The sequence below is a fragment of the Pipistrellus hanaki genome (assembly GCF_964339955.1).
Source record: "Pipistrellus hanaki genome assembly, chromosome: 3".
NCBI classification, from domain to species: domain Eukaryota; kingdom Metazoa; phylum Chordata; class Mammalia; order Chiroptera; family Vespertilionidae; genus Pipistrellus; species Pipistrellus hanaki.
The window spans coordinates 57,127,343-57,141,478 of NC_140505.1; the positions used below are offsets into that span (position 1 = coordinate 57,127,343).

The 14,136-nt window shown below is 35.4% G+C and overlaps 1 pseudogene across 1 annotated transcript; it reads left to right on the forward strand.

The window, feature by feature from the left end:
• Window positions 1–744: 744 nt before the first annotated feature.
• On the forward strand, window positions 745–1,230 carry LOC311620374 (jun dimerization protein 2-like; annotated as a pseudogene). Its single transcript has one exon. The product of its transcript is annotated as a jun dimerization protein 2-like (transcript).
• The last annotated feature ends 12,906 nt before the right edge of the window (window positions 1,231–14,136 follow it).

The window sequence follows — 14,136 nt, forward strand, 5'->3', positions numbered from 1 at the left end:
TCTTGCTATGACATGCACTGACCACAAGGGGGAAGTGCTTAGACTAATAGGTGAGCTTGCTGCTGGATCAGGACTGAATGAGATGGGCTGGACATGCCCTAGAGCCCTCCCACAGTACCTCCCCAGGTGGCCAACCTCCCATGTCCCTCCCTGTCCCTGATCATGCATCAGTGGGGTCCCTCAGCCTAGAATGCCCTCTTGCAATCCGAGACCCCTCAGGGGATGTCAGAGAGCTGGTTTTGGCCTGATCCAGTAGGCCAGGCCAAGGGACCCCACAGGTGCGTGGATTCGTTCACTGGGCCTCTAATATTCTATATAATAAAAGCCCAGAGACTGAAATGGCAGAACGACCAGAATGACTACAGCCCCTCACCAGGGCTGTCCCCACCTCCCAGCAAATGGGTAGGGGTGATCAGGCAGGTAGGTGAGTGGTTAGGGGTGATCAGGCAGGCAGGTGAGCAGTTAGATAATCAGGCAGGCAGGCGACTGGTTAGGGGCAATCAGGCAGGCAGGCAGAGCCCTGTGATCGATCACCTCAAAGAGGGAGACCCCGGCCGCCCACCACAGCCTTCGGGAGGGATGCTCAGTGGCTGGGACTGGAGGTGCTGGCGGCAATGAATGCTGCAGGGCAGGGGCAGCACCACCATGGCTCCTGAGTGGCACGGCACCTGCAGCCTGGCCTAGGCCCCAGGGTCCTGCCTCTGTCCATGGCTTCTGCAGGGCTGGACTGCCACTCCTCCTGCTATGATTCCTGGGAAGATCCTGAACCCTTCCATGACAGTGGGCTCTCTGCCAGGGCTCGGCCCCCTGACCAGACTCCCCACCTCCGCCCTGACTGCAGAAGAGCTGAAATACACTAACATCCACAACATTGGGCCATGATCGCTCCTTTGTACTTCCTAGAGGTGAAACTGGGCAAAAGGCCTCAACCTGTGAAAATTGAGCTAAATGAGGAAGAGAAGTGGAGGAAAAGGCGCCAGGAAAAGAACAAAGTGGCGGCAGCCCCATGCCAGAGCAGGAAGAAGGAGCGGACAGTTTCTGCAGCGGGAATCTGAGTGGCTGGAGCTCATGAGTGCAGAGCTGAAAACCCAGGTGGAGGAGCTGAAGCAGGAGTGGCAACAGCTCATCCTGATACTCAGCCAGCATTGCCCCTCCTGCATCGTCAGGACTGACAATGTTAAGACCCCCAACTCAGAAGACAACCCACCGCTGGAGCAGCTGGAGAAGTGACCATGGGCTGGGGAGAGGAAGAATTAAGTAAAAGTTAAAATCTAAAATAACTTTTGGTTTTTTTTTTTTCTGTAGTGATGAATTTTGCAGATAAGCAATTCTATTTTCTTTCCATAGATGCTTGAGCAGCTAATACAGTATGGCATAGCAGCTAAGAGTGTGTGAGTCTAAAGGACATGTGACATTGGCTAATACAAAGGAAAAGTAGCAGAGCAGATTGGACTAATAGCTGCTATTAAGTCCATCTTTACATCTATGCTTGTAAATCCTGACCTCAGTGAAAACATGCACTTACCTGGACACTCGTGCATTTCCAATCTGTTATGGAGAACTCCTCCAGGATGTCAAAGTTATAAAAATTAGGGTGGGATATAGTTTAAAAGTCATTTAATCCAACTCTTTTATTTGCAGAAGAGGAAATAGAGGTACAGAAAATTATGACTTGTCTAAGATAACCCATTACACAGGTCATTTTTTTAAACTCTGGTTTTGTTTATCTCTTACATAAAATTTCCTTGATCTTTGAGACCTAATTTTGAGGACTTATAACATCTATCTATCTATCTATCTATCTATCTATCTATCTATCATCTATCTATCTATCTAGATATGGATATAGATATAGATACAGATATAGATATATAATATGTGTGTATAACACACACTTAATATAATAAGAGAAAATTTTAAAAATGAGATTACAGATCAGAAGTTCTCAGTAGAAAGCCTGCAGTCAAGCTTTGTCTAGCTTACACTATTAAAATATTTTTGAATTAATAGTCAACATTAAAAAAATGTATGAGATTTCATTGAAAAGTATCTATAAATAGTAACTCTTGAAAAAATTTAAATCTGGCAATCCTGAGCCCATGTTTCCTCATGGTAATCATTAGTAGGAAATGAGTAGCAGCTGCCTGTCCTTAGACATTGTCCTCCAGTGCCCCTTGAACCCATTGAGCCCACAAGGCTGAGACCAAGTGGCAATTCTGTTTTCCTCACTCCTTCTCTTTTGTTTCTCTAAGGGTGCATTCAGAGGAAATGGAAATAGTTCTTATACCCATGGATCTCTCAGTATTGGAAAAGCAAAATCATAGTTCAAGAAAGAAAAAAAAAAGTTCTCTCCCCACCCCTCCCACGCAAATCCTTCATTTAGATTGTGTCTAGCAGTTTTCACAGATAAATATGCAAGGAGTGTAGGTGCAGTAGTCTCTGCTTACCTGCTTCTTCATCACACTTGAGGTCAGTACAAACTCTCATTAGTGACAATGGTAGTATTCTGAGGTGGCTGGTGGGATGTGACCAAGGCGAGATGGATTAACATCTTAGGGAGAAAGAGGAAGAGTGTGGGAAACCTGAAAAATCCTTCTTCCTTTGATTTACTTCCTCATCTCTTCCCATTGAAAATAACTGCCATATCATATCTGCTTTAAAATAGAATTTTATCTGTAAAGTTCCCATTTGTATAGAATCTAAAACAAAAAATACTTACCCCTATATGAAATAATTCTATGTTTAATTTTTGTTAATATCCAATATATATGTGAGATTTGAAACTAAATTCTGTTTTTAATCGTTCATAACATTTTTTAACTATTTGATTTTGGGGAACATTCCTTGGTTTTATTATAAGAAAAGAATAAGGTTACCCAAGTGAACAATTCACTGTTGACTTTATTGAAAGTTTCTGGAAGCAATATAAGTTATAAGATCAAAAAACGAATGGCTGGGGGAAGATCCAAAATTCAGTAAGCATGACCTGGGAAGCTCAATTAAAATCATAAAATAAATGCTCTCAGTGTTTCACCCAACTATCAAAGCATTTTTCATATTAGAATACTGAGCTTCCACACCCAGAGAAGATAAAAACTCTTCTAATTTCTTTAGTTATCTTCCATTATTGTCATTGCTTAGTACTGGAAGGAAATTCCAGACACCCCATAAAAGTTCATATTCACTTGAACTTCAGATAGACCATCTTTTTTTTTTTTTTTTCTCTCTCTCTCTCTTTTAAATAATCATTACCAGATTTTACTTTCTTCTGAGGACAGAACACTGAGAATTAACGACCTGGAAGTCAAAATGGATATTCAGTAAAGCCTTACTAGTTAGTGATCTTATTATTCAAAGAATTGCCAACTTCAAAGTTACAAGCATTTCTTTAGGAACTGATGAGATAAAAATCTGTACCTTTGGGCTACAGATCTTCCTTAGTATCAATCCCTTTAAGACACTATGTCTGGGCCTGTGTAAGTCAAATTGTTTTCAACTCAATTATTTGTTTTCAATAGAATTGAAAATCTGTAAATTTTGGTGACATGAATTTGAGGAGATAGTATTTACTTACAAGCAAAGTAACCTGGTTTTCTATAATTATTTTCTTCTTTCCTTTTCTTAAGTAAGCTTTTTTTTTAGGTTCTGATTAGAAACAAAGAATTCTTAGGGTTAACTGTATTAGAAATACGTCACAATTTTTTGCTCAAGTAATGTATGTCTCAAAGTCTTGCTGGGAAGTCACAGGAAAAAAAAAACAACACAAAAAAACCAACAGTAACAACAATATCTATTATTTAAAATGACCTGACAAGTGTGTGTAGCCCAGACCATGGTGGCAGAACTGAGACACTGGTGAGGTGTTAGTGTAGATTGCTAGGCCCAGAAACCAGAATAGGGTGGGAAAACCCAAGTAAGGATCTTTTACTTGTTTGTTCTTACTGACAGGTTTGAAAATTGATTTCTCTAAACTTATTCTCCAAAACCCTGAATTCAATGTCTATACTAATTTGAAATAACAACTTTATTATAAAATCCATAGAATTCTGGAGAGAGAGGCACAGGTAACTGATTTTAAAAGGGCTTCTTTCACACATGGAAATATCCAGAAGAGGAGAGTGAAATGACTTCCTCAGAGTAACACCGTTGGCTCATGGCAGATACGTTCATTCAGCAAATCTTTAGGCCGAAAGTCCTCTGACTCCCTCTTTTCACCACATATGCCTTTCTGATAAATATTTTGTTAAATGTATACAAACATCCTGAGTGATAAATGGACAACTTTTATGTAATGTATGAGCACCGCACAAAAGATTTGAACTTACTATCTCATTAACTGACCCCACCTGAGTTATATATGTTAACTCAAATAACATTAAAAAATTGAGTAAAAATAACCCTCCAATATGATTTGCAGGACTGATTTGGATGGTGTATATCCATTTAAAAGAGGTGTCGAGGAAAGTTTGAACTACTACCTTTTCCCTAAGCTGTTCGTAAAATTATGACTTTGTCCTAGTGTGATCCTCATCTACATGCATAGTTTTCTTCAAAGTCATCTTTTATATTTATCACCATGAAGGAATGCTTGCTGCCCTGGATGTGTGCCTGACCACCATGCAAATGGCCAATGCATTTCCACAAGTTACACCTTGAAACTTTCCCCCTATTTCCTTATTTCCACTCATGCTATTAGAATAGTAGCTGCCACTTTTTAAAACCACAGAGTCCTGATTCAGAAGTGAGATTCTACAAAGCTCTTCGAATAGTTCACAGGCCTTTAAAAAATGAAGCCCGCTCAACCGAGTGAAGTGTTACTCCCTTACTCCCTATGGTTTCTCAAAAACCATTAGCGATAAGTCTCCTTCGAAGCATTTACGATAACATTATTTTCTTTCGTTTGTTTCCCAGGCCTGCTGCCTTTCTTATAAATAACATTTGCAAACAGGACTTGGGCTGCAGGTAATATGGAGAAAGCTGTTTTGTTGTTGTTGTTTGTTTGTTTTTTTCAGCATTATAATCCCCGAGTAGATGAGACGATGACCAGCAATTGCACATTCAACTAGTGGAGGACAGAGGTAAAACCGTAGGGTCAATACTGACTCTCATATAAGCATTGTATCTTGAAGATAAACATTTTAAATGCTGTATAATGGATAATTTTTTCCCTTGAAAGCTGGATTTAAAAAATTATGTGCCTGTATACTTTTACTTCAAGAAAACAATGATGCTGATTCAGCTATTCATTTGCACACCTCCCCACCACGAGATATTTATTTACTATAACCATAATTTATAAAAATAATAACATTACATTTATTAATATTTATTTCTAGAAATTAAAGGACAATTAATTTCCTTAAAATTATTCCCAGTAGGAAAAATTAGGTCATATGTCATGCCAGGTCCAACACATGAATTAAGATTGGGCATAATTTATGAGCCTTGTTTCCTGTTAATCAGTTAGCATTTTGAAGAACTGATCTCCTCCAGCAGAATTTGTTAGTGCAGCTATTGTGGAGGAAATGTGTGGCCTTGGGCTTTAAGGACAGCTGAAGGACTCTGGCACCAAGAGATGTAAAGTTTTGCAAGAGCAGAAAGACTCAAATGAAAGGGCAGAACCAAATAAAGGTAAAGGACACCACAGACCAATTCTGTTAAAATGAATATTCGACTTTGTCGTCACCAGACATGGTGTAATTGAAATAATGATGCTGTTATAGCGCTCATATTTGAATGCACAGACATTTCTTGAGGCCAGGTTAACTTTGAAGGTCATAAAGTTGCCTCTTTTGTAAGAGCCAAGCAGGAATAGCTGATGATGAAGAACTATTTTACAGTTGATTTATGTTCACTTGGGTGCATAAGCCTGCATTTTTAACAACTCTAATTTTTCTACCCAGAATATGTAGAAAACTGATATGGTAGTGATGTAGTTGTAGGGTGGGAAGAAAAAAGACTTGAAGAATAAAAGGAAAATTGGAGAGAGGTAAAGTAAGTAAAAGTATTTTTTCTACAACTACATTTTATTTAATTTGAAGAAATATTACCAACAAAATAACAGAAGACAATAGGTAAACATTACTTCAAAAGTACCTTTCAGGCACATTTATCTCATTTAATACTAATAATAACCTCAATTGTTTTTCTAATTGAAAAGAAAGGAGAGAAAATGAGCACCAATTAGGTAAAATACTTATCTAAAGTTTCTTTGTTAATAAAGAGAATGAAAGAAAATGCCTGATCTCAGTCAGTGGTGTCTCATAAGATGAAATCCTATGTTCTTTTTTGTCACAACAAAATATCCTTGTGGTATTAATATTTATATGCATGATGATATATATATATAAGACACTTAGGTTTAATGTGAATAAAAAAATTAAAATGATTCCACAAAAGTCAGAGGCCAGCTAAGGGCACTTAGGAAGCCAGGCCTTGTAAGTATCCCATAGTACATCCAGGTGTATTGCCCAGATGGCACAGGTATAAAACCTATGAAATGGGAAAAATGAAATTGTGAGTGCCATTATGACTGTTCTACATCTATAATACATTTATCCCAAGAGGCGGTTGTACAGCTGTTAACATATATGAGCTTGTATTTTCACTTGTACTTGCAAAGATATTTAAGATTTATGATGATGGGTATCTTTCCTCTATAAAGACTGCAAAATAAGGAAATTTACCAAGGGTACAATCAGGTGATGAGATGTATTCACCAAGGATTAGTGCAGCAAACGAATAAGCAAGGCAGCTACAGAGGAATTAAAAATAGCACTCTTGTTTCTTACGTGGTTTATTCTGTTATTACATTATCTTTCATTCACTATGCTGAAGAAAAAATGGAAGGAATTTCACAATTTGGTTTTCAAAAGGAAGACATTTAAATATACACTTAATTTTAAATCATTCTTTGAATTCTAAGAAGTAAGAATTTTTCATTTCTAAAATGCAAAATGTCTTTTGTAGTGATGAGTTTAATATAACCCATTTGCACAATTGTAGTTAAAATAATTTCATCTGCTTGCATGGTTTAAAAAGTGTATGTTGAAATTGGCCCTTCAAAGACATCCAATCCTCTTTAAAAAGTGTTGGGGTAGTATTAGTTCCTATTTCTGCTGTAACAACCACAAAGCTAGAGGTTTACAGCTGCAGCCCTTGGTTCCTGGTCTCTTCCTTCGTGTTCAAAGCACCTATAAATCCCTGACTCTTCTGTCTCCACTGTGATTACATTGGGCCCACCTGGATTACACCAGGTGATTACATTGGGCCCACCTGGATTACAAAGGTCCCCTTCTCCAGATCGTTCCCTAGTAATGCAAGCCAGTGGTCGGCAAACTCATTAGTCAGCAGAGCCAAATACCAACAGTACAACGATTGAAATTTTTTTGAGAGCCAAAATTTTAAAACTTAAACTTCTTCTAACGCCAATTATTCAAAATAGACTCACCCAGGCTATGGTATTTTGTGGAAGAGCCACACTCAAGGGGCCAAAGAGCCACATGTGGCTCTCGAGCCGCAGTTTGCTGACCACTGATGTAGGCGAAGTCTCCTTTGCCATGTAAGGTACCTATTCACAAGTTCTGGCACCACGATGTGGACATCTTTGAAGGGCTTTTGTTCTGCTTACCACAGGGATGAATACATTTTGCTTACTTGAAGGTTCAAGTTGATTTACCAACACTCCCTTCTTCATAGCCTATCTGAAATTTTAAAACAGTGTAGCATATTTCCAATCTTACTATCCCAAGTTCAGTATCAAATTCCAAACCCCAGGCAATAGTCAGCATATTAACAATTGTAAAACATATGCTATGTGATGAAAAAACAATTCACCAAGAAAGGGGGCAATCTGTTCAGGTGTTTTAGATGTCACACGTGCCTTTTGCCCCTGTCACAATCACAGAGTCTGAGTTCAGCAAGCGTTACGCAGAAGAGCAGTGTTCTTAAAGAGATGCTTCCTCTGGCTTTTCACTTAGCAGCTCCAATGATTATCAGGAAATAAATCAACCATCAGCAGCCATAGACAGCTACTTAAATCTGAGGTTTGAACATCTTAATTGGTGCATTAAAAGTTAAAGAGCCTAAGTCATGTTAGATACATAAACCTGCTTGTGTGCATCAACTAGAGCCCAATATTCCATGGTTAAGAAAGCATCACATTATTTTCTGCGTGAAATTACCTTACCTTGAAACATTTATTTGGAAAAATGAAGAAAACTAGAATAAATATCTTCAGTCCATATTGCAAAACAGAGGCACGTGTCCAATTACCCATAGCGAATTCAAAACATGCACAGTTAGTAAACAAACAAACAAAAAAGCATGTTTATTTTTAAGCATTGTAATTATACATCAAATTTGGCTTTGGGTCCTCTTCACATAGCTGCAGTGTTTATTTACATACATCACAATTGACATTATTCTTTTTTTTTCCTTTAAATTTTTTAGAAAAACTAATTTATTTTCCAAAGGATATTTAAATATTGGAATCATCTCACTTTTTGAAATTCAGACTTTGAGATCTTTATAAAAACACACTTTCCCTTTCTACAAACCATAATTTTTAGGAGTTTTTCTGTGAGATACCATTACTATTAGTTGTTAAGAAAGAGATGCTGACCATTCATTGGATATACAATTAATTTTAGATAATATAATCCCTAAATTCTAAAGTCTCCTTTCAAATCTATTGACACAATTCTCCTCAGACCAATATTAGTTAGTTTCACCAAATCAGAGTTTTCCAACCTATCTAATTAATGAGTAATGTCCTTCCTTATAGCCAATAAAACTGTTCTACATTTCTATGTCATTTTTAGATATCACACAGAAATCTAATTGATAGAGCAAAGACATTATTATTTTAAATGTTTTTTCAACATAATAAATAATCAGTGAAACATTAAAAGTTTCCAAAATTTTAGACTTCAGGAAACATTAAAAAACAAACAAACACACAAACATTATTTAACTATGTTTAAAAAAAATAGTAAATGTGGTTTTATGCATGCTTGTAGGTGTGAATTTTGATTTAATAATGGAATTAGCATTTTTCTCTCACTGGACACATTTAACAAAGATTCTTTTTACATTCAACTTTCTCCATAAACTAAAGATGTTTAAAAGTGGAATATTCCCATGCCAACTACTCAATTAAAAATGTGTGGGTTATCTATTTTGGGGATAATTCATGTCAATTTTAAAATCCTGGGTTAATTAAATTTGACCCCCACATCTCAGCATGTTATTGGATATTTATTTAAGAAATGCAAATAAGTTTAAATCTAATCTTAATATTAACCACTGCTTATGTAATTACAAAAGTATAATCAACTCGAGGAAAAATAAGAATGGTTTTTAAGTACACACACACACACACACACACACACACACACACACGAAATATTTGTGATGATCCACAACATGCTGTTCTCTACTAGAATGGATAATTTAAAGTTGATGAGATGGAGTTATCATTTTTTTAACCTTTATAATTAAAATATTTTAAAGCAACTTTTAAAGACCCTTTTTGTAAAATCTTCCTGGTCACGAGTGCTCATTAGATATTTTTACATTGCTATTAAATATTATATGTTTATTACAAAATACTAGCTTTGCTATCCCAGTGATCCACAGTTATTAGAATCTTTTCAGAGAAAAATATTTGTTCTCCTCAGCGAAGTCAGAGAGCAGAACTGATTTTCTAGTGAAGATTTTGCAACCACGTTGCAAACATTCCTGACTTTGCAATGTAATAGTTGAATATTTTATAAAATTGTGCATTGGTTTTTAACATGATTTAAAGGAATTGCTTACCAATATATTTTATTCCATTTTAAAATATTAGAGTGTATCCAATAGAACATTTTAGTTTCATGTTTTCACTGGTCCAGTGGATTTATGAACACACTCTTCATATTTTAATCACACACATGCTATCTTTTCAAATAAAACTTTTAGCAACATTGTTCAATATTTAAACATATGCATTCCTGAAAATAAGAATTTTTAAACATTGTGTGTATATGTTCATAAATATATAGTTAAAATAATGCTCTTACTAAACCCAGAATAGCGACTGAATATTGCAACACGTTGACTACCACCTTCTTGCTAAGTATGTGATATGAACCATGACATTACAATCTTAAAACTGTAACAAGAATGAGTTATGTTTGTACTATTTCCCATTCTCATTACATTCTTTGTCACACAATGAATTAATGTTGTGCCATTTTCTGTTCTCATTACAATCTTTTCCTTATGAATGGGGTATCAGAATTTTAATGTCTTTTGTAATCTGTGAAATATAGTAGTATGTTTTGTTATACTACTATGACCTTGCTAATATTTTGCATTTTGATTGGTTAGTCCAAGCTGTAATATATAGTTAGGTTACAATGATTGGCCCAAGAAATATTTCTTAGTGTTTTTGACTGTTTTGGTCAAATAAGTTTAAGAAACATTTAAAATACCTTAACTTTTGCAAGCTTAAAAACGATAGCTTGGAATAAGAGGCAAGTATATGGAGAAAATATATAGTGATTTTCCACATAAGTTGAATGCAGTATAGAGGTATTATTGCAGATTAAAATAAAATGTTAGAAATATGTTTTCCTTCATATTTTATAACTCTTTAAATTACCTTTTTTTTTCTGATTTCAATGCAAGCAAACATAGTGTAATAAATTGATTTTATTGTTTTGTCCACACCATTATCTACATCTTCCTATAAACCTGTTATTTGAGAAGTTGTACTGATGGTAAATATATTTTGTTCTATGAGACTTGCTATTATTATATTACTCTGGGAATTTAGTCTTGTTTGATAGTGCATCAGATTATAAAGTATGAAGAGCAATTTCTAATGAAATTATGTAATTAAGAGAAAGGATTTTGAGGTATGTTCTGGTTTCTATATATTTTAGCTCATAGACTACTTTTAGTGTGCTGTTTTCAGTTGGAATTATCACATTTGTACGTATACCTCTTTTTGTGTTTATATCTTCATTTGTCCTAACTGTTTAGAAACTTGTTTTGATAGCATAAGAAAGAAAATATACAAGAGTGGGTGCTTTAAGAAGAGTATGTGACCAACAAATTGCTACACGCTGGAGTTTGAAAACAATGTGTCAGTTTACAGAAGAGCAAGCAGAGTAAAGACATGGACAGTTTGGAGAAAAAATTGTAACTAATATAACATGTCTGAATTGAGCATTAATTTTTTTATAATGTGTTTTTACAAGGTTGGGGGAGTAGGATTAGTAAAGTGGTAGGGCAGTACTTGGAGACAAAAATAAGTAATTCCAGTGTAGTAAACTGATGGTCTCATCAGTTTTGATGAGTGCATAAAAGACTTTGAGGCTGTGGGAAAACTCTCAGCTTATTCCAGACACTAAAAAATTAATCTAAATTTTGTCTGAAATCATTATAAAAACAAGAAATTCTTACCATTTGCAATCGCATGGATGGACCTGGAGAGTATTATGCTAAGTGAAATAAGCCAGTAGAGAAAGATAAGTATCACATAATCTCACTCATATGTGGAATCTAATGAACAAAATAAACTGATAAACAAAATAGATCCAAAGACATAGAACATGAACAGACTGATGAATTTCAGCGAGAAGGAAGGGGTAAAGGGTGGGGAACAGAGATTAACCCAGTTGTGTATATGAACATATGCACAGCCCAGGACATGGACAATAAGACAATAGTGGGTGAAGGCTTGGGAGGGGTGGGTGTGGAGAAAAGGAGGTCAAGGGGGAAAAACAAACAAAAAAAGCAAAGCAGACATCTGTAATACTTTCAATAATAAAGATAATTTTTTTAATTGACCCCTTCTGTTTCATTAAGCAGGACAAAGTATAGCATTTTCAGGGTGAAATGGCAAATATCCGAAAACACTTCTTATTTCTAGAGTTCCATTCTTTTTCCAGTTATGTATAAATATGTGCTTTCATTTTGATGCTTCTGCATTTTAGTATTAAATTTTACAAATTGATAATTGTTATTTTTTCCTCATTCATTCATTAAAACACACTTCCCTCTATTATTTCTACTAAGCATAGAGCTCTAGTGCAACTTCTAATGTGTTATCAAATTTTATTAGTGAAGAGTCTGATCTGTTTCTCAAGGACTGGACCAATTATCTTTAAGCCATTTATACACAGCAGTTTCCAATATTCATATAAGCGAAGCGAAGCTTTCCCAGAGGCTTATATTGGCACTTATAAAATACGACATGAAAGAAAAAAAAAAACAATTGAGAGACAAGAAATTTCACTTCGTGAGCAGTCTACTCTAAACCTGCTGTGTCAAATCTGAGAATTTCCTTACTCTCTGTGAGAATAAAAGAACTTTATCACGCTAAAACATCTTTAAGTGTGCATGAGGCCACCTACTTCTTGCCTGTAAATCTTTTATTCGGCAAATCATTCATTCTGTAGAAATAATGTAGGTTTTTACAGCAATTACACCTTTAAAGTTTGGCTTCACATCTCAATGCCTTTTATTGTTTATAGTTAGAGTCGTCTAGTTTGCTGAATTTTGATACAGGTAATTCAGGGATCTTGCTTGCTTACTTTTCAAAATTCAAAATACCTTTGGTATGCAGTATTATTTTAATCTTTTGTATTGGCATTTAGTTATCCAATCGCTATTATATTAAACATTTTAAAGAAAATTATGTCAGTTATTTATTTGTCTTTCTTTAAAGGGTTTATTACTACATTTCCACAGCTTTTAATGGCCATTATGTGTTCGTTTGTTTTTTTCATTTCCTTTCACATTAACATTTCATTAAGGAAATTTCTAGATTGTTCAGAGATCAATATGCTTAAAAAAAATTCTCACCATTTCTTAGAGTTTTCTGATGGAAAAAGGGGGCTAACTGTAAAATCAAATCTCTGTAGAAAATAGAGTAGTAAAGAGAAATTAAAGTATAATCACGGATAAGTGAAGTCAAACAAAAATCTTCATTAAAACAAATTTGCAGGATAACTTCAAGGTGCCTCACCAGTTATAGTGGCATCTAGGGAACAAACTATGCAATAATAATAATACTTGTTCAGGTTGTCCTACGTGATTAAAGGTATACAAATTGTCATGGCAGATTGTCTAGTATCCCCTGGGGCCAAATTTGCCTTCTGGCTTGACCCCAAGGCCTCCATGAACTCTAATAATGGAAGTTGAGAACACACATCAGCTGGAAGAATTTATTTTTCAAATTGAGGAAAGAGAAAAATAAAAGCACTGGGTGACCACTGCCTTCCAGGGAAATAAACATGTATGCTGATATCTAAAATCTAACACTGACTTGACTAAGCCTTGTCATTCTAGGTTGTGTTATTAAATATTGATGTGGTTCAGCATCCTGCTTATTTATTCTTATTCTGCTGAAAGAAAAATGAGACAAAATTTCAAGGGAAAACTTTAATGGTCAAGGATTCATCATACCACAGTCAACATGGGCCATGATGGATTTACTCACTGGATTAGAAAATAACAGGTTTTATTTTCAGTTTATCAAGGTTAATAAATCTGACGTCTTTTGAGTGTTCTTGGCACACTGGCCACTCTTCTAATTTTTTTTATACACAATCAATGAATTATCATAACAACCATCCAACATAGATACTGGTCCTCTTGCTCTTTTATAGATGAGAAAACTAAAGCATAAAAGAGGTGATGTAAATTTCCCAAGAGTGTATGGTAAGTAGGTGGTGGATATAGCATTTAAGCTCAGATGATATGTTCCAAACCACTAAACCTCCTCCCTAGATCAAGAAAATGTGTCACTGTAAAGCTGTTTTCCTGATTGTGGTATCAGCTAAAATAGCCCAGTCACATTATTTCCCAATTCAGTTGTCTGTGCTTCTAGGAATTAATTGGCTTCTATACCAAACTACTTATAATTCCCCAAATATGTTTGATGAAGGTAATATTTTTGAAATATTTTCTAATTTATTTTCCTTTTTTAGCAATCTAACATATTTTCCTGCAGCCTTTTCTCTATTTAAGACAAAGGTGGGAGAATATGAAGAAAATAATAATAAAAAGAATACAAAGGAAATCCTTCTCTAAAAGAAAGGTCATAGAGCAAACAAGCTAAGGGTAATCAATTAGCCATGA